General features: G+C 38.9%; 1 protein-coding gene across 2 annotated transcripts in view; it reads left to right on the top strand.

Moving 5' to 3' along the window:
• Nucleotides 1-20,778, top strand: part of CFAP299 (cilia and flagella associated protein 299) — a 565,740-nt gene that overhangs the window by 550 nt on the left and 544,412 nt on the right. The gene's annotated exons all lie outside the window — the stretch shown is intronic.

The following is a 20,778-nucleotide window of genomic DNA, read 5'->3' as shown; positions in this document are numbered from 1 at the left end:
TTTGTATTAAAGCGGAGAAGACAGTACCCTTCCAGGGCACGTGGCAACACCAACCTGGTGTGTGTATCTGCTGTTATATTGGGCATCTGTGTCCATAAACTTCCACCCAACGCTAGTCGGCGCAGAAAACCCCTCAGTTACGGATACGCAGTACAGGTCGTTGTGCAGGCATATTCCTTAGACTTACCGAGTCGAGAATCACAACTAATGTTGATAGTTTTAAAAAAAAAAAAGCCTGCTATACCGCAAAATTGGACGTAATGGGATTGGCTACTGGCTTCCCCTCGGCAACCGTCTTCCTCCCTGCTTCTTTAAAGGTGTGTGTTTGATGGGGGGGGATATAGGGTGGGGGCGGTGGAATAGAGGTCTCGCGTTCTCCGTGAGCGAGCCAGGATGGGCAGGAAAATAATAGGCCACCGGTCCTGAGAGGCAGGAGGTGAACGGTGGATCCCTATAGCCCTGGGTTATTGCCAGACGGAGGCCGACCGAATGGGCACTGCCCTGGAGATTCTACTGGCCTGGAGCCAAAACACAACCCCAAATTGCCCCCTCCTTATTTAGACCAGACGGAACAAGGGCCACTGTGGGCGCCAAATCACAGCGGAGTCTTGGGAAGGCTTTGGAGCCTGCAGCTAGCTCCCCAAATTTCATATCTGCAACAACATAATTCTGCAATTTAGTGGATTGAAATTTTTGGACTCCGGAGATCACGTTAAGCAGGATTTTACTTAAATGTTAATTGCAAGATTTGAAAAGTTGTTATTCAAAACACATTCATGTGCTAGGCATGAACATAGTTTTTAAGAAGTGGAAGCATATAATTCTAGTCTTATATGTGCCACAAACAAGTTATGTGACTTTGGACAAGTAATTTGATATTTCTGGAATTATCTGTTAAAAAAATACATCCCGGTGATATTTACAACATAGCTTCTGGTTTCAAAACAAGCTTTTTAATATTTTACACAGTATGTTTAAAGTCATGAATGCGTTGCATCTAAAACACTAAAACGAAGACTGAAAATTAATGGTACTAAACAGTGTTTGCATCAACATTTTTGCGTGTTTAAATAAACAACAATGAAATAGAGATAATAAACATACCAATAGGATAAAATCATCTTTATACCACATGTGGAAAATTGCTAAGCTTAAGCCTAGTATCCTTAAGAAGGGTTTCAAAAATTTTTTTAGGGTTGGGTTCTTCATATAAGAATTAAAAACGTTAATGTTAATTAGGAGTGAGAAATTAATACTTTGTGTTTCATCAGTCAGAATTTTAAAGGTCTTTAGAATGGAAAATTATGTATTTGGGGAAATGATAAAGAAATTTACTTATAATTTGGCATGGTTTAGCTTATTCTTATTGTACTTTCATAGAAAATAAGATAAAGATTTAATTGAATAATATTAAGGCAAGTATGTATATTTTGGATTGGGTAATGAAAATTTTTAAGTGTCATTTGCTCTGGGGCCTTATATTCTCTTTTTAAATTAATTTTTTTTTAAAGATTTTATTTATTTATTTGACAGAGAGAGAGACAGTGAGAGAAGGAACACAAGCAGGGGGAGTGGGAGAGGGAGAAGCAGGCTTCCCGAGGAGCAGAGAGCCGGATGTGGGACTTGATCCCAGGACCCTGGGATCATGACCTGAGCCAAAGGCAGACGCTCAACCATCTGAGCCACCCAGGCGCCCCTGGGGACTTATATTCTCAAATACTTCCTGTGGATGCAAGTTTATTGCTCACTTAGGTTGCACAGAGACAAGTGGATTCCTCCTAACTGGTTCAGTAGTAAGGCTAGTATAGAAGGCACGTGCCATGGATCATGGATCCCACTTTGTAAGATGATTCTTACTCTGTGTGTGTGTGTTTTTGTAATCAGTAATTGACTTTGATGTGACTGAAGCAAGTTTTAAATGGTAAATGAGAGATGGCATATTTTAGTCAGAAGAGCCTAGAGTCATAAGATTTGGGTTCTAATTCTGTATTGCATTTTAAACAGTTTGAAACTCCATTTCCTCATCTGCAAAGTGAAGGGGCTGTACTAGATAACATTAAAGGTTATGTGTGTAAAATTTTATGAGTCATCTATACATCTGTCCATCCAGGCATCCATGTATTCACCCAACTATCTAATAAACCTTCAGCGGGAGCCTACTGTAATAGATAGCGCCTTAAATTGCTAGGAATTTAAGTAAGAATCAGTTCTAGTCACCTAACTTTATTTTTTATTTATTTTTTTACAAACTCTTATTTATTTGAGAGAGAGAGAGAGAGAGCACAAGCAGTGGGAGGAGCAGACTCCCTGCTGAGCAGGGAGCCGAAGTCACGGCGTCACGGGGCTCCATCCCAGGACCCTGGGATTATGACCTGACCTAAAGGCAGTAGTTTAGCTGACTGAACCACCCAGGCGCCCCATAGTCACCTAACTTTAGTATTGTGCTTACAGTTCAGTCTAAGTTTTATTTATTCAGCAAACATTTTGCAAGTATTTATTATCTTCCAGTTAATCTTCTGTTATATAGAATATTATTCTATGGCTGTAAGTTTTCAATTAATTTTAGTAAAAGTACCAGTGCTTCACATACAGAGCGGCCATATTATCTTTGCTGGATGCATTCTCTATTCTTCTCCACCCGTATGTGTGTCCTTAGAAGCTGTCCTCTGCAGTCTTTAACCAGGCTCTTTTGGCTTTGGCTTTGTTTCAGCCGATAGGAGATCAGAGGGCAAGAAGAGGAGTTAGAGAATTTATTCCCTCTCATATCCCTACTGGTTGTGGTTTGGAAGTGGCTGCATCTTTTAGGTTTGGCCGGCTTCTCATTCCATCAACTACAGCAGTCTTTCCTGGTGCTGGCAGCGCTCTCTCTTCTAGGAACTGTTTCCTCTCCTGTCTCCTTTTAGGCTTAATGGTGTTAATGACCTCCTACTGTTGCTAGTCTCTGATACTACATCATCCTATGTTGGTTTCCATTAATTTTGGGATATCTTTGTAAATTGTGCTTTTATTCTTTTTAAGCATCTCTTTTGAATTTGGCTGCTGCGACCCTGACCTCTATATTTTCATTCAACATCTCAGACCACTATAAGTATACAAGTAGTATATGTATATACTAACTGCAGTGTTTTTATATGATTAAGATTAGGAAGGAAGGGTGCTCACTTTGGCAGCACATATACTGAAATAGGAGTAGGAAGGAAGGGACATGGGAGAAAAAAATGAAGACCTGCACCAGTCAACTATTTGATGAAATGGAGAAGGGTAAGGTGGTTAAGGAGAATAAAAGAGGCTCTTCATCCTATGTCTACTGTGCTTTGCTCATTTTACTGGATGCTCCCTATAATTCATGAGAGGACATTTATAACAGTATCAGCAATTAGATTTATCTCTGCTAAACCAAATAACAATATTTATTCTAGGAGTTAGTGTTACCTTAAACTAATTAAATTAATCCCCTAAATTGATACAAAAATACTTGAAAAATTTTAGCAAAATTTTTGCACTATGACTTTCCGGATTCTTTCTGGGTAACTCTTCCATGCTGAATAAACACAGTCCCTTCATTTCAGCTGTGGCCGTCTGTGGCCACTAGAGAACCAAAAGACCTATTGAATTGCTTTTCCCAGGTAAGGAATCAAGGGGTGTTTTTAGAATTGTTTTTAAATTTCCCTGACTAATGCATCCTAATTGTGGCTAAATTACCTGTAGAGATTAGCAGTGTGAAAGTTTTGTTTAGAGATTATCCTCCCATTATTTAGAAACTAGAAATAAATCACACAAATTAAACCTTTGGACATGATCTTAAAATTATTTGGCAGACACTGATTAAGTGAGATTCCAGGAAAAATCCAGTAGCACAATTTACCATGATTATACAATAAGCTGGCTAATAACAAACCAGTATTTATTGCATTTTTCCTGTATTTTTCTACTATATATTGGATCAGGTACAGAGTAGATGATGTTTCCTATGAAATAATCTTACTTCATATATTTCAGAATCAGCTGTACTCTTTTGTTGATTAAATAGGAAAAAAAATTGGCATAAATTAGCCACTCTCTGCTTAAGAGGAGTCCTACATTTTTCCTTCAGTAGGTTCACAGAGGTGCTTATCTCTAAGTAAACATAACTAATTCTTCAAGGACATGAATTCTGATGATCAGGGGTGAAACTGAATCTAGAATGCCATATCCACAGAACTTCTGAAACCATCATAATGACAAATTTTAAATGCTGTGAGCCTAGTATCATCCTCAGTGTCTCAAACAATCCCCCCCAAATCTATATTCTTTGTATTTAAAGTATGTTCCTTTCATCTGGTACTATATTGACTTCAAAAGCTACTGCTGGAGGGCATGAGTGGAGGCAGGGAAGGTGTCTGAGTGTGGAGAATGAGAGAAGACAGGGGGCTTATGGCAAAATGCTGGAGAACAGCCATTACTTAAGGTGTGGGCATGGAGGTGGTGCTCACAAGGATAATGATGAGGGGGTTCAAAAAAATAGGAGGAAATAAGGAGAATGGGATGATTCAGAAGCCAAGAGCAGTTGGATACCAAAACCAAAAACCCTTGAACAACATTTACACAAAGCTAGGTGAGAGTTCTTTCTATGACCCCTAACATTAAAGCAGATGGGGAGAAATCATCCATAGCCATAACATCTAAAAGGTATTGGCATCCATGTGGTAGAAAAGTAGAGAGGACAATGGGGCATCTAAAGGACCCCTAAACAAGAAAGAGCAAAATAGTCTACAGCTATTCACTGGTAGTGGAATGGTCCACTTTGAGAACAGCAGCTAAAAGTGGGAGGGGTTTTGGCCGCTCAGTAGCAGGTGAGTATGTAGGTTCCCAGGGAAGGTCTGAAGGAGCTACAGCAATGTAGCCGGTGTGAACTCTTGAAACTACCTTCCATAGCTGACTTGAGCAGTGCTCCACACTGTGGAGATGCTGTTAGGAGTGGAATCAACATTGAGCCAGATGGGGACCGTAGAGACAAAATTTGAAAGAGAAAGATAAGATAAAAGCAGGAGGGTAAAAGAAAAAAACCCAGAATGCAAGTGCCAATTGAACACCGTATGGAAACAAAAGAACAGGGAAGTTCTATAAGCCAGTTTCTTCTAAAAGTTCAGGAGAACCAAAAATGAGCTATAGAAAAGCATTGAGGTCAAAGCCCATTCAAATTTATAAGAGAAAAGAGGGTAAGGAGCAGAATAGCATTCCTATCCTCCCTAACAAAACTGTGACCTTCTTTTTGAGTACAAACTAAAAGACATTAAGAAAATGACATACACATGAAAGAGTTCAGAGATGATGTGACAGAATTCAGGAAATAATTAAGAAAAAAAGGAAATCTTTAGAAATGAAAACTACCTAGAAGGAACACAAGAATGTATAAACAGAGTAGATGATATCCTAAAGAAATAGATGGTTAAAAGGAGGAAAATTTTGGGGGATGAGGGGTGCGTTAGCCCAGTGATGGGTATTAAGGAGGGCATGTATTGCATGGAGCCCTGGGTGTTATATGAAAACAATGGATCGTGGATCACTACATCAAAAACTAATGATGTGGGGCACCTAGGTGGCTCAGTTTTTAAGCGTCTGCCTTCAGCTCAGGTCATGATCCCAGTTCCTGGGATCGAGCCCCACATCGGGCTCCCTGCTCCGCGGGAAGCCTGCTTCTCCCTCTCCCACTCCCCCTGCTTGTGTTCCCTCTCTTGCTGTGTCTCTCTCTCTGTCAAATAAATAAAATCTTTAAAAAAATAAATAACTAATGATATGTATGGTGATTAACATACTGTAATAAAATAAAATTATTAAAAAAGAAAATTTTAAGTAAAAAAAGAATAAGAGATAAAGGATTCAAGCAAAATTGACGATTATTGAAGGTAGAAAGAATGTGCAGCATATAGATAATAAGAGTCCCTGAAGAAGTAAATGAGAGGAAGGGAACAGAAGAAATCCTAGAAACTATAATTCAGAACTCTCTTGAAATAAACAACAAAAAAGATTCAAAATGACATATTGGAAGAATACACTCTGTACCTAAGAATTTAAACCAGGTATGACCAAGATGTATCTAGTAAAATTATATGAACTTTATTTTTTTAAGATTTTATTTAATTATCAGAGAGAGTGCACACGTGCGAGGATGCACACATGAGCGTGCCAGAGCACGAGCAGGGGGAGGGGCCTGCAGAGCAGGGGACCCAACACCGCCACAGGACTCCTTCTCAGGACCCTGGGATCATGACCTGAGCCGAAGGCAGACACTTAGCTGACTGAGCCACCCAGGCATTCCAAAAAAGTATACGAACCTTAAAGAAAAAGACAAAAAGTCATTTGTACTTCAAGACATAAACAACAGATGACTTACAGGTTAAACAAATGAAATTATCATCAGACTTTTTAATATGTTTTATGCTGGAACAAATTGGAATCACTTTTTTAAGATGCTCAAGGGAAGAAAATGGTGAACCAAGGATTTTATATCCAGTAAATCCGACTTTCAGATGTAAAGGGCACAAATTGTTATCAGTATGCAATAACCCAGTTTTATGATGGGTCCTTCCTAATTAATGTGTCACAGAAAGAACAGTAGGAAAAAAATAAGATGATGTCATCGTAGGGATTGGTAACACTGAGCATCCACAGCTGCTAATGTCACATGGAGAAAACCCCACATCGGTGCATGAAAGAACAAAACACCACTAACAGCTTGCTAAAGACCTCAAACCTAAATCTGATCAAGTCTCTGTATGCAGCTACTAATTTGCAGGACAGAGAGAAGACAGAGGAACACATTGAACTGCACCATGGATATGCAATCAGCAAAACCCGATGGTAGGAAATGATAGATCAAACCACACACATTCTTCATTACAAAGGAAGGGGATGGAGCAGGTAGGTGTAAATTCAGAGAAATCTAGAAGACACATGAAATTTTAAAAAGTAGGCAAGACTAAACTGGTAACTAGGGATACACACTTGGCTGATAAACCTATAAAGAAATGGCAAGAGTGATTACTGTAAAAGTCAGAAGAGTGGCTACTTTTAGGGGAAAAAAAGAGTAGTAGGAAGGGGGTACATGAAGGAGCTCCTGAAATGCTAGCAGTTTTATTTCTTGAATGGTGGTTACAAGGGTGTATGTTACAATAACATTAAAGTCTGTTTGTCACATCTCTTTTGTATAGGTTTCTGTATCTGTGTTTTATTTTACAATAAAAAAAAAGTTTTAAAAAGCTACCGATTGACCAAACAACTATAAGAGAAATCTTTAAAATTGAATGAATGATATATTAATCAAAGTGGTAGTTTTGTTGAAAAACGTCAGCAACATTTATCAGTAAATAATCAGCTAATTATCTGTTCTGAGTATTCACCTTTCTAGGTTTTTACATTAACAGTGATGGTTGAGCAGTATTTAATTGCTAAAAGATGCACAGGACCCACGATGACAATGCTTACAAATCTAGAGTTTATTACAGTAAAGGGACACAATATTAGCAACAGCATTAAAGTAAGGCAGTGCATCATAGCCAAGCAAGCAAGGGGTCAGGAGAGGCTGAGTGCTTGTCCGTGCTATAAGCAGAGGAGAATTATATGTCCTTAAGAAAGGGGATTATATCCCAGAAACTCCTGCCATACTACTGGGTTCTGGTAAAAATAGAGCAGCTGGTCATGGAATCAGCAAGGGGCCATGCACTTGGAACTGCCCATAATGAGCTGAGTTCTTTCAGACCACCGAGTCCTACGGTCAGGCAGGCCCAGCAACAATGATTAGATGGAGGTGTAGTACATCTGGGATAGAGCAGGAGTGGGAACAAAGTAGGTGTGCCAGCTGAGTAAGCAGGAGTCTAGATCCCAGGTTTTCACGGCTATTAGATATGCACCTTTTCCTCAGCTTCCATGTATGGCTATGTGGAGGGAAAAGTCCGAGCTCATTGTATAATTGAGCCATTTGGTATGTGGGTGCAAACTGAAAATGGACAGTAGCTGCACTGTCACTGCATCTAGGTGAGATCTTTAAAGATTGTGGGAAGGCAGAATCCTTTCAGAGGTCATCCACTTTCTGTGAACACAGAAGTGGTTCACAGACTGTATAAGGACAGATAGGCAGTGGTAAAGGCCAGAAGCAAATGTGGTTGCTCGTGCGGAAGTGGTCACGATGTGCCTAGCGCAGAAGAGGCATACACAGCCAGGTAGGCAGAGGGACGTGGCCAGTTGCTGCCAGCCTGCCTCTTTCATTTACCACCTCAGTGCCGACATGAGGGGCCATGGAAGAGGGGACTACGGTAGCAGAGGTGGGGCTATGCAGGAACCTCACAGCATGTGCTCCCACTTACCAAGGCTGATCTAGCTACTGAGACCTCTGAATGTCCAACCTGTCAGCAATCCAGGCCAGTCCTCTGCTAGAGCACCATTTCTCAAGGTAACAAACCAGCCACTTGGTGGAAGATGGAGCATGGTGGACCCCTTCCAATTTGCAAGGGCCAGCAATTCAGTCTGATATGAATGCACATATGTGGTATAGTCACGTGCCAGCTATACTGTCTAAGTCTGTATGGAATATTTTCTTCTTTTTTCCTTTCAGTTGTACTGAGACATAATTGACAGAGAGCAACACATAAGTTTAAGAGGTACAAAGTAATGGCTTATTGACACATATTGCAAAATGATTATCACAGTAAGTTAACATCCATCATCTTGTATAGATGCAAGAAGTTTTTTTCCTTGTGATAAAACTTCTAGCATTTACTCTCTTAGAAATGTTTAAATATGCCATACAGCAGTATTTATTTTAGTTAAAATGTTGTACAGTGCATCCCCAGTACTTATTTATCTTACAACTAGAAGTGTGTACCTTTTGACTGCTTTCATTCAATTCCCCCACATCTCTCCTCTGGTAACCGTATATCTGATCTCCTTATGAGTTTGTTTTGTTTTTAGATTCCACATACAGGTGATATCATGAAGTATTTGTCCTCTGACTTATTTCACTTAGCATAATGCCTTCAAGTTCCATGCATGTTGTCTCAAATAGCAGGATTTCCTTCTTTTTTATGGCTGAATAGTATTCTAACACATATATATTTTCTTTATCCACTTACCTTTATCCATTTACCTGTTGATGGACACTTAGGTTGTTTCCATGTCTTGGCTATTGTAAACCGGGGGTGGGGTAGGCTGTGAGTAGGAGAAGCAGGTGCCCAGGCAGTTAGTCATCTGCCTTCATGACCCTGAACAGACTTGTTGGCATCCATGGCCACTGTTTTCTAATGTAGTCAGGCCTTATCTTCTGGGAAAATTTGGTCCTTCACTGCTCAAGGCCAGTGGTCTGAAAATCTCAAGGAATGTGTTAGTTCTGCTACATATCAAGGGACTTAGGTCAGCAAGCAGAGGTACATACGCTTGAAGCAAGTTAACCCTTATGACCGGTTGGAGTGCTGTTACAGCACTGAATGGGGAAACACTCCCATCAGGTGACTCAGTCAGAGTCCCACTGAATGTAAGTTACAAGTCTTCCCTGGAATCTTTAGGCTCCTTATCTAGGAATCGGGAGGCAAGAAGACAGCCACTATCTTGGCAAGAATAATTGACCCTGACTGTCAGGAAAGTTGGGGCTGTTATACAATCAGTAATGAAGGAATGTGTTTGAGATTCTGGTGATTCTTGATTCTTGAGATTCAAGTTGCTGCATTGAATCTGTTATTTACTAAGGTTGGTTCTTTAGAAGTTTGTTTTCCTTATTATGGTTTCATGAACAACAGTGAAATGAGCATCTTTGGTACACGTTCTTTTTGTGCAGTTGTAGATATATCAAAAAGTGGAGGGCCTCCTGGGTGGCTCAGTTGGTTAAGCGTCTGCCTTCAGCTTAAGTCATGATCCCAGGGTCCTGGGCTTGAGCCCCGCATCGGGCTCCCTGCTTAGCAGGGACCCTGCTTCTCCCTCTTCCTCCACCCCTCCCCCTCTTGTATGCTCTCTTTCTCTCAAATAAATAAAATCTTTAAAAAATATATATCAAAAAATAGAATTGATGGCTCATAATGGACATGGTCGAAGTGCCCTCTAGAGTAGCCATATACTCTCCCACCAGCAGTGTTTGAGACACCGTTTTCCTCAGACTGTCACCAGTACTTCATATTGTCAACCCTGTCATTTTTTGCCAGTATCATATGTGAAAAAAAAGCTCATGGTTTTAATTTTAATTTCCCTGATTTTTAGTGTGGTTGATCATCTTTTTATATGTTTCCTGACCATTTGCATGTCTTCTGTGAATTGCCTGTTGATATATCCCTTGTTTGTTTCACAACTTGTTCTTTCAGACCTTCTCTACTCTTTAGACTTCTGACTCTTAATAGATGACCTTCACCCCTCAAAGTCAACAAAGAAAAGGCAATCGAGCTGGAATCCTCTTCAGTTTTCTACCATGAAACTTATAAAACTACCTTAATTTCTTTGCACGCGCTCTTCCTTCCCTCCTGTTAATAGTGTCTACCACATGTAATGCTTATCTGTTTGCTTCCTGAATATGTCCTCGTTTTGAACACTCATTATTATTATAATGTTTTTGAGAATGTTCCCAAAGCTGAGTCCCACCTTCCTAAGGTGGAGACAGAAACCCACCTTCTCAGTTTCCCTTGCTTCTGGTGTTATCTTTGCAGGTACATAGGCACTGCCAATCACACACACTTGCATGAGACCACTCTTTAGAAAAGAGTAACAGGAAGAAGAAAGCACCATGTGGAATCCATTTTGTATTGAATGAGGTGTGGAAGATTTTGGCTTTCAGTTGATGCAGTGGAGAAGTTCTGGGGTCTAATGTCCTCGGTCAAATGGTGAGTTACCGTATCTGTTTTCCGTGGTGGCAGCAGAGGAATATTTGCTGAAACAGTTCCTGTGGCTGTGAGTGTTGTTCCTGGCTCTGTAGGCTTAACTCAACTTTCCCTGGGATTTGGGGGCATCGTATTTTAATAATTTCTTTTTGTATTTGGACTGATGACAGTAAGTTCTGCTGTTTGCAGCTAATACCCTTGACTGATGATATTTACCTGCATTCTGTACCCTTCCCTTTTATGCTTTTAGGGAACTGTCTGTACTGATTAGTTCCTCTCACCTTTAATTCCAGAGTCCCTTTCTGTGCCCATTGAGTTCTCTCTATCTTGCCCTACCATATCTTTCTTTTCTTCCTTTTTATAGTTACTATTCTGGAATGAATTGTAAAATAATCAGTCTTCATTTCCTCGTCTTCCACTTTTTAACCCACTGCAAGCTGGTTCCCATCTTCATCATTTAATAGAAATTGTTTTTTCTATGGTCTCAAATGAGGGATGTGTCAGTAAATTCAACAGACACTTTGTATTTAATCATTCAAATCTTCCACTGGGAGGATGGCTTGTATTGGTGTACAAATAGAGGCAAGAGGGCTTTTTGTGAAGCTTTTTTAGTATATCAAAAAAGAGAAGAGTGTGACTAGAACTAAAGTGGACACAGCAGACTTGTAGAGTACTGGATATAATCAATCAAACCTCTCTCCCTCCTTTCCTTCCTCTCTTCCTATTTTTCCATTATCTGTCTACCTATTTTCTATGTCGATATGAAAGAGAATAAATCAATAAAAGCACTAGGAAACAAGAAATGACGCCTCTCTAGGGAACCAGAAATTGTGCATATTTTTGGTAAATTAGAAAGCAGATAGTATCAGATTGACAAGATAGAGAAAACATAGCCCAAAATGAATAAAACAGATTTAGAGAAATGTCAGAGCCAATAATAATACAAAGGGCAGGAGAGAACCTGTAATTGATTAAAGAAGTTAATTCTACATAGCTAAGCCAGAGGTACACCCTATATAAAGCATATACACTGGCAGTATTTAACCCAAGAATGAACAAGAGAACTGTTCTCTAAGGAAAGTGAAGTACATGCCTAACAAGGAGACCTGGAGGGAGTAAAGGGGCCTGAGAAATAAGAACTAAGCACAAAGTAATGAAATAATGTTAGAAGTTCTGAAGAGGAGAATAAATCTGTAAAAAGTTATACTTATTATGCCAAGCCCTTCTTATTTTGGCAGTTAGGTTGGAGAGAGTGGGATATATCCCAACTCTCCTTCCTTCTTCATGCCCACATATCCTCAAGGGGAGTCTATATGTTGCCATATTCTGTTCTTTTATACACAACTTCCACAGTTCACCTATTCAGAGGAGAGTCCAGTTAGGGAACTAGACTTGTACAATTGTGGAGGGAATCCATGCTAATGTCTGTATCAATCAATCCAGTCCTCTGTTCATATGTATCTACAGATGTTTGAGGAAACATAATAGCATAAAAGATATAGCCCAGGGTGAATAAGGAGAATAACTGATGTTAGACAACACAAAACATTTAAAACCCAGGGAGAACTTTAAATAAATTCCAATTTTCTATTTCAGAGATATTTTATTTTTATTTTTAATTTTTTTTTAAAGATTTTATTTATTTGAGAGAGAGAGAATGAGAGACAGAGAGCACGAGAGGGAAGAGGGTCAGAGGGAGAAGCAGACCCCCCCGCCGAGCAGGGAGCCCGATGTGGGACTCGATCCCAGGACTCCAGGATCATGACCTGAGCGGAAGGCAGTCGCTTAACCAACTGAGCCACCCAGGCGCCCTCAGAGATATTTTAGTATCAGTAAAATCTATAAACAAAATAATAGATTGGTATGAAAAGGGAGCAATCAGAGAGCAAGAAAGAATTCTTAGGAATTAAAAATATAATTGATAACATTTTTAAAAGGGCTAACTAATAGAATGGACACTTTTTAAAGGACAAATTAATCATCTGGAAGTTAAAGGTGATATAATTACCCAGAATATAGTGGAAAAAAATGAGAAAAATAAATAATTATATAAAAGAAAATTCAATGAAAGAAGAATTCCAGGAGGCTCGATATCTATCTAATAAACTTACCAGAGAGAAATTATATAGAAAATGAGGGGGATAAAATAATATTGAATAATAAATTTTTCTCTGTGTTGGAGATAAGCACAAAATTGTAGTGTCCATTAGCTACATAGTTGGACAAATGGAAAAAATTCGTACCTAGGTATATAGTGGTAGAATTTTGGAATTCTGAGAATAAAATGATATTTCAAAAATAACTCAGATTGGATTGAATAACATCAAAATTAAAAACTTTTGTGCACCGAGGTACATTATCAATAGAATGAAAAAGCAGCCCATAGAATGGGAGGAAACATTTGCAGATTATATATCTAATAAGGGCTTAATATCTAGAGTATGTAAAGAACTTCTACAACTCAACAACACAAAAGCAAACAACTCAATTAAAAATTGGCAAAGAATTTGGACATTTCTTCAAAGAGTATCACAAATGTTCAATAAGCTCACAAAAAGATATTCAACAGCATTAATCATTAAATATGCAAATCAAAACCACAATCATGTATACAATGAGGAAAAGACAGTTTCTTCAAAAAATGCTGCTGGGAAAGTTGGGCAGCTACACATAAAAGAATGAAACTGGACCACATTCTAACACCATACACAGAAATAAACTCAAAGTGGATTAGAGGCCTAAATGTGAGACCTGAAACCATTAAAATCCTAGAAGAGAGCACAGGCAGTAATTTCTCTGACGTCAGCCACAGTAACATTTTTCTAGATATGTCTCCTCAGACAAGGGAAACAAAAGCAAAAATGAACTATTGGGACTACATCAAAATAAAAAGGTTTTGCAGAGCAACAAAACAAGAAGACAACCTCCTGAATGGGAGAATATATTTGCAAATGGTATATCTGGTAAGGGCTTAATATCCAAAATACATAAAGAATTTATGTAATTTAATACCAAAAAGAAAAAAAACTAGTCTGATTGAAAAGTGGGCAGAGGACCTGAATAGACATTTTTCCAAAGAAGACACACAAATGGCCAATAGACACATGAAAAGATGCTCAAAATCACTAATCACCAGGGAAATGCAAATCAAAACCACAGTAAGATACCACCTTACACCTGTCAGAATGGCTAAAATCAAAATGACAAGAAATAACAAGTGTTGGTGAGGATGGAAAGATGAGGGAACTCTGCTGCACTGTTGGTGGGAATGTAAATTGGTGCAGCTACTGTGGAAAACGGTATGGAGGTTCTTAAAAAAATTACAAATAGAAATATATAATCCCTTAATTCCACTATTGGGTATTTATCCAATGAAATGAAAACACTAACTCAGGAGCACATGGGTGGGTCAGTCGTTTAAGCATCTGCCTTCAGGTCATGATCCTGAGGTCCTGGGATTGAGCCCTGCATCGAGCTCCCTGCTCCCTGCTCAGCAGGGAGCCTGCTTCTCCCTCTCCTTCTGCTTGCCGCTCCCCCTGCTTGTGCTCTCTCTCTCTGTCAAATAAATAAAATCTTTAAAAAAAAAAATCACTAATTCAAAAATGTGCACCCCTGTGTTTATTGCAGCATTATTTACAATAGCCAAGATATGGAAGCAACTTCAGTGTCCATCATTAGATGAATGGATAAGGAAAATGTGGTACACACACACACACACACACACACACACACACACACACACACAGAGGAATATTACACAGCCCTAGAAAAGGATGAGACTGTGCCATTTGAGATGACATCAGTGGACCTAGAGTGTATTATGCTAAGTGAAATAAATCAGACTGAGAAAGACAACATATGATTCTACTCGTAAGTAGAATCTAAAAAGAAGTAAACAGCATCAGACCTATACATACAGAGAATAAACTGATGGTTGCCAGAAGGAAGGGAAGTGGGGGATTGGGTAGAATGGGTGAAGGGGAGCGGTGGGAGATACAAACTTCCAGTAATGGAATGAATAAGTCATGAGAGTAAAAGGCACAGCATAAGGAATATAGTCAATGATATTGTAATAGCGATGTAATGGGACAGATGGGTGGTACGCTTGTGGTGAATGCAGCATAATGTATGAACTTGTCAAAACACTAAGTTGTACACCTGAAACTAATGTAACACTGTGTTCAACTATACTGAAAAAAAAAAAAACCCCACAATGATAGACCATTTCATATCTATTAAGATAGCTATTTCAAAACAAAAACAAAAACAAACCAACAACAACAGAAAGTAAGTGTTAGCAAGGACATGGAGAAATTGGTGGCAGTATATAATGGTGCAGTCATTGTGGAAACAGTTGACGGCTGTTTGAGCAGCTCCTCAGAAAATTAAAGTGAGAATTACTATATGATTCAGCAGTTTCACTGGTGAGTATACAGCCAAAAGCATTGAAAGCAGGGACTAGAACAGATATTTGTGTACCCATGTTCATAGCCGTATCATTCACAATAACCAGAAGGTGGAAGCCACCCGAGTATCTGTTGATGGATCAATGCATAAACAAAATGTGCTATCTATCTACAAGGCAATATTATTCAGCCTTTAAAAGGAAGGAAATTCTGACACATGCTACAACATAGATGAACTTTGAGGACATTATGCTAACTGAAATAATCCAGCCACAAAAAGAAAAATACTGTGTAATTTCACTTTTATGAGATACCTAGGGGAGTCAGATTCATAGAGACAGAAAGTAGAATGGTCATTGCCAGGGTCTGGGGGAAAGGGAGAATGAGAGTTATTGTTTAATTGGTACAGAGTTTCAGTTTTTTAAGATGAAAAGAGTTCTGATGGTTGACGGTGGCAGTGATTACACAATTGTAGGAATGTACTTAATACCACTGGACTATATACTTAAAATGGTTAATTTTACATTTTATATATTTTATTTTTTTAATTTTTTAATTTTTTTAAATTTAATTTAATTTTATTATGTTATGTTAGTCACCATACAATACATCATTAGTTTTTGATGTAGTGATCCATGATTCATTGTTTTTGATTAACACCCAGTGCTCCATGCAGTATTTGCCCTCCTTAATACCCATCACCGGGCTAACCCATCCCTCCACACCCCTCCCCTCTAAAACCCTCAGATTGTTTCTCAGAGTCCATAGTCTCTCATGGTTCATCTCCCCCTCCGATTCCCCTGCTTCATTTTTCACTTCCTTCTCTTAATGTCCTCCATGCTATTCTTTATGTTCCTCAAATAAGTGAAACCATATGATAATTGACTTTTTCTGCTTGACTTATTTCACTTAGCATAATTTCCTCCAGTCCCATTCATGTTGATGTAATAGTTGGGTATTCATCCTTTCTGATGGGTAAGTAATATTCCATTGTATATGTGGACCACATCTTCTTTATCGATTCATCTGTTGAAGGGCTTCTTGGCTCTTACCACAGTTTGGCTATTGCGGACATTGCTGCTATGAACATTGGGGTGCATATGGCCCTTCTTTTCACTACATCTGTGTCTTTGGGGGTAAATACCCAGCAGTGCAGTTGCTGGGTCATAGGTTAGCTCTATTTTTAATTTTTTGAGGCACCTCCACACTGTTTTCCAAAGTGGCTGTACCTACTTGCATTCCCACCAAGAGTGTAAGAGAGTTCCCCTTTCTCCACAACCTCTCCAATGTTTGTTGTTTCTTGCCTTGTCAGTTTTTGCCATTCTAACTGGTGTAAGGTGGTATCTCAATGTGGTTTTGATTTGAATTTCCCTGATGGCTAATGATGATGAACATTTTTTCATGTGTCTGTTAGCCATTTGTATGTCTTCTTTGGAGAAGTGTCTGTTCATGTCTTCTGGCCATTTTTTGACTTGATTATTTGTTTTTTGGGTGTTGAGTTTGAGAAGTTCTTTATAGATCTTGGATACCAGCCCTTTATCTGTAGTGTCATTTGCAAATATCATCTCCCATTCTGTGGGTTGCCTCTTTGTTTTGTTGACTGTTTCCTTTGCTGTGCAGAAGCTTTTCATCTTGATGAAGTCCCAAAAGTTCATTTGTGCTTTTGTTTCACTAGCCTTTGGAGATGTATCTTGAGAGAAGTTGCTGTGGCCGATGTCAAAGAGAACATACTGCCTATGTTCTCCTCTGTCTCACATTGAGGTCTTTCATCCGTTCTGAGTTTATCTTTGTGTATGGTATTAGAGAATGGTCGAGTTTCATTCGTCTATATATATAGCTGTCCAATTTTCCCAGCACCATTTATTGAAGAGACTGTCTTTTTTCCATTGCATATTTTTTCCCTCTTTTTCGAGGATTATTTGACCATAGAGCTGAGGGTCCATATCTGGCTCTCTATTCTGTTCCATTGGTCTATATGTCTGTTTTTGTGCCAGGACCATGCTGTCTTGGTGATCACTGCTTTGTAATATAGCTTGAAATCAGGCAATGTGATGCCCCCCAGGTTTGTTTTTCTTTTTCAACATTTCCTTGGCGATTCGGGGTCTTTTCTGATTCCATACAAATTTTAGGATTGTTTGTTCCAGCACTTTGAAAAATGGCATTGGAATTTTGATTGGGATGGTGTTGAAGGTATAAATTGCTCTGGGCAGCATAGACATTTTAACAATGTTTATTCTTCTGATCCATGAGCATGGAATGTTTTTCCATTTTTTTGTGTCTTCTTCTATTTCCTTCATGAGTGTTCTGTGGTTCCTAGAGTATAGATCCTTTGCCTCTTTGGTTAGGTTTATTCCGAGGTATCTTATGGTTTTTGGTGCTATTGTAAATGGAATCGTTTTTCTAATTTCTCTTTCTACAGTTGCATTGTTAGTGTATAAGAAAGCAACTGATTCTGTGCATTGATTTTGTATCCTGCCACATTACTGAATTGCTGCATGAGTTCCAGTAATTTGGGGGTGGAGTCTTTTGGGTTTCCCACATAAAGTATCATGTCATCTGCGAAGAGAGAGAGTTTGACTTCTTCTTTGCCAATTTGAACACCTTTTATTTCTTTTTGTTGTCTGATTGCTGTTGCTAGGACTTCTAGTACTACGTTGAACAACAGTGGCGAGAGTGGGCATCCTTGACGTGTTCCTGATCTTAAGGGAAAGGCTCTCTTTTTTCCCCCATTGAGGATGATATTTGCTGTGGGTTTTTCATAGATGGATTTTATGAACTTGAGGAATATTCTCTCTATCCTTATACTCTAAAGAGTTTTAATCAGGAAAGGATGCTGTATTTTGTCAAATGCTTTTCCTGCATCAGTTGAGAGGACCATATAGTTTTTCTCTCTCCTCTTATTAATGTGTTCTGTTACATTGATTTGCAAATGTTGAACCATCCTTGCATCCCGGGGATAAATCCCACTTGATCATGGTGGATGATCCTTTTAATGTATTGTTGGATCCTATTAGCTGGGATTTTGTTGAGAATTTTGGAATCCATATTCATCAGGGATATCGGTCTGAAATTCTCCTTTTTGATGGGGTCTTTGCCTGGTTGGGGATTAAGGTAATGCTGGTCTCATAGAAAGAGTCTGGAAGCTTTCCTTCTGTTTCTATTTTTTGAAACAGCTTCAGGAGAATTGGTATTATTTCTTCTTTGAATGTTTGGTAGAATTCCCCAGGGAATCCATCAGGCCCAGGACTCTTGTTTTTTGGGAGGTTTTTGATCACTGCTTCAATCTCGTTACTGGTTATTGGCCTATTCAGGTTGTCAATTTCTTCCTGTTTCAGTCTTGGCAGTTTATAGGTTTCCAGGAAGGCATCCATTTCTTCCAGGTTACTTAATTTATTGGCATATAGCTGTTGATAATAATTTCTAATAATTGTTTCTATTTCCTTGGTGTTAGTCATGATCTCTCTCCTTTCATTAATAATTTTATTAATTTGGGTCCTTTCTCTTTAATTTGGATAAGTTTGGCCAGTGGTTTATCGATCTTATTAATTCTTTCAAAGAATGAGCTTCTAGTTTCATTGATCTGATCTACTGTGTTTCTGGTTTCTAATTCATTGATCTCTGCTCTAATCTTAATAATTTCTCCTCTAATGTGTGGCTTAGGCATCGTTTGTTGTTTTTTCCTTAGTTCTTTAAGGTGTAAAGTTAGTTCGTGAATTTGGGATTTTTCTATTTTTTTGAGTGAGGCTTGGATGGCTATGTATTTCCCCCTTAGGACCGCCTTTGCAATATCCCTTAGGTTTTGGACTGATGTATTTGCATTCTCATTCATTTCTATGAATTGTTTAAGTTCTTTGATTTCCTGGTTGACCCAAACATTCTTGAGCAGAGTGGTCTTTAGCTTCCAAGTGTTGGAATTTCTGCCAAATTTTTTCTTGTGATTGAGTTCCAGTTTTAAAGCATTATGGTCTGAGAAGATGCAGGGAATAATCTCAGTCTTTTGGTATCAGTTGAGACCTGATTTGTGACCCAGTATGTGGTCTATTCTGGAGAAAGTTCTGTGTGCGCTCAAGAAGAATGAGTATTCTGTTGTTTTAGGGTGGAATGTTCTGTATATATCTATGAGGTCCATCTGGTCTAGTGTGTCATTGAAAGCTCTTGTTTCTTTGTTGATTTTCTGCTTAGATGATCTGTCCATTGCTGAGAGTGGAGTATTGAGGTCTCCTACAATTAACGTATTGCTATTAATATGACTCTTTATTTTGGTTGGCTCATGTAGATGGCTGCTCCCATGTTGGGGGCGTAGATATTTACAATTGTTAGATCTTTTTGTTGGATAGACCCTTTAAGAATGATATAGTGTCCTTCTGTGTCTCTAAGTACAGTCTTTAGCTTAAAATCTAATTTGTCTGATATAAGAATTGCTACCCCAGCTTTCTTTTGAGGTCCTTTGTCATGGAAGATGGATCTCCATTCCTTCACTTTCAGTCTGGATGTATCTTTAGGTTCAAAATGAGTCTCTTGTAGACAGCATATGGATGGGTCCTGTCTTTTTATCCAAACTGCAACCTTGTGCCGTTTTATGGGAGCATTTAGGCCGTTCAAGTTGAGAGTGATTATTGAAAGATATGAATTTATTGTCATCATGTTGCCTGTGAAGTCCTTGTTTCTATAGATTGTCTCTGTAAATTCCTGTTCTATATCACTCTTGGGGTCTTTCTCCTTTTATAGAAACCCCTTAATATTTCTTTCAGGGCTGGCTTAGTGGTTACATATTCTTTCAGTTTCTTCCAGTCTTGGAAGCTCTGCATCTCTCCATCCATTCTGAATGACAGCCTTGCCAGATAAAGTATTCTTGGCTGCGTGTTCTTCTCATTTAGTACCCTGAATATGTCTTGCCAGCCCTTTCTGGCTTGCCAGGTCTCTGTAGATAGGTCTGACATTATTCTGGTGTTCTTCCCTCTGTATGTAAGGAATCTCTTCCCCCTAACTGCTGTTAAGATGGTTTCCTTGGTTCTAAGATTTACAAATTGTACTATTACATGCCGGGGTGTTGGCCTGTTTTCCTTGATCTTGGGAGGGGTCCTCTCTGCCTCTAGGACACAAATGTTTGTTTCATTCCCCAGATTAGGGAAGTTCTCTGCTATGATTTGCTCAAATATATCTTCTAGTCCTCTCTCTCTCCCCACCCCCTCAGGGATCCCAATAATTCTGACATTGGAACGTTTCATGGTGTCACTTATTCTTTGATTCTGTTTTCATGGATTTTGAGTTATTTCTCCCTGGCCTCCTCTTTATCCTTCTTTTCTATCAGTTGGTCTTCTAGATCCCTAATTCATTCTTCTGCCTTGCTTACCCTAGCTGTTAGATTATCTACATTAGATTGGATCTCATTGATAGCATTTTTAAGTTCTGCCAGTTCAGCTTTCATTTCTGCCCATAGAGACTCTGTGTTGCCATTAATTGATTTCTCCATTCTAGCTATTGTGTTCACCACTGCTACCCTGAATTCCATTTCCGACATCTTGGTTATATCTGTATCC

Source organism: Neomonachus schauinslandi, chromosome 2 (assembly GCF_002201575.2).
Source record: "Neomonachus schauinslandi chromosome 2, ASM220157v2, whole genome shotgun sequence".
Taxonomy (NCBI): Eukaryota; Metazoa; Chordata; class Mammalia; order Carnivora; family Phocidae; genus Neomonachus; species Neomonachus schauinslandi.
Note: the sequence above shows the minus strand (reverse complement) of the source record. Positions and strands in the feature narration are given on the sequence as shown.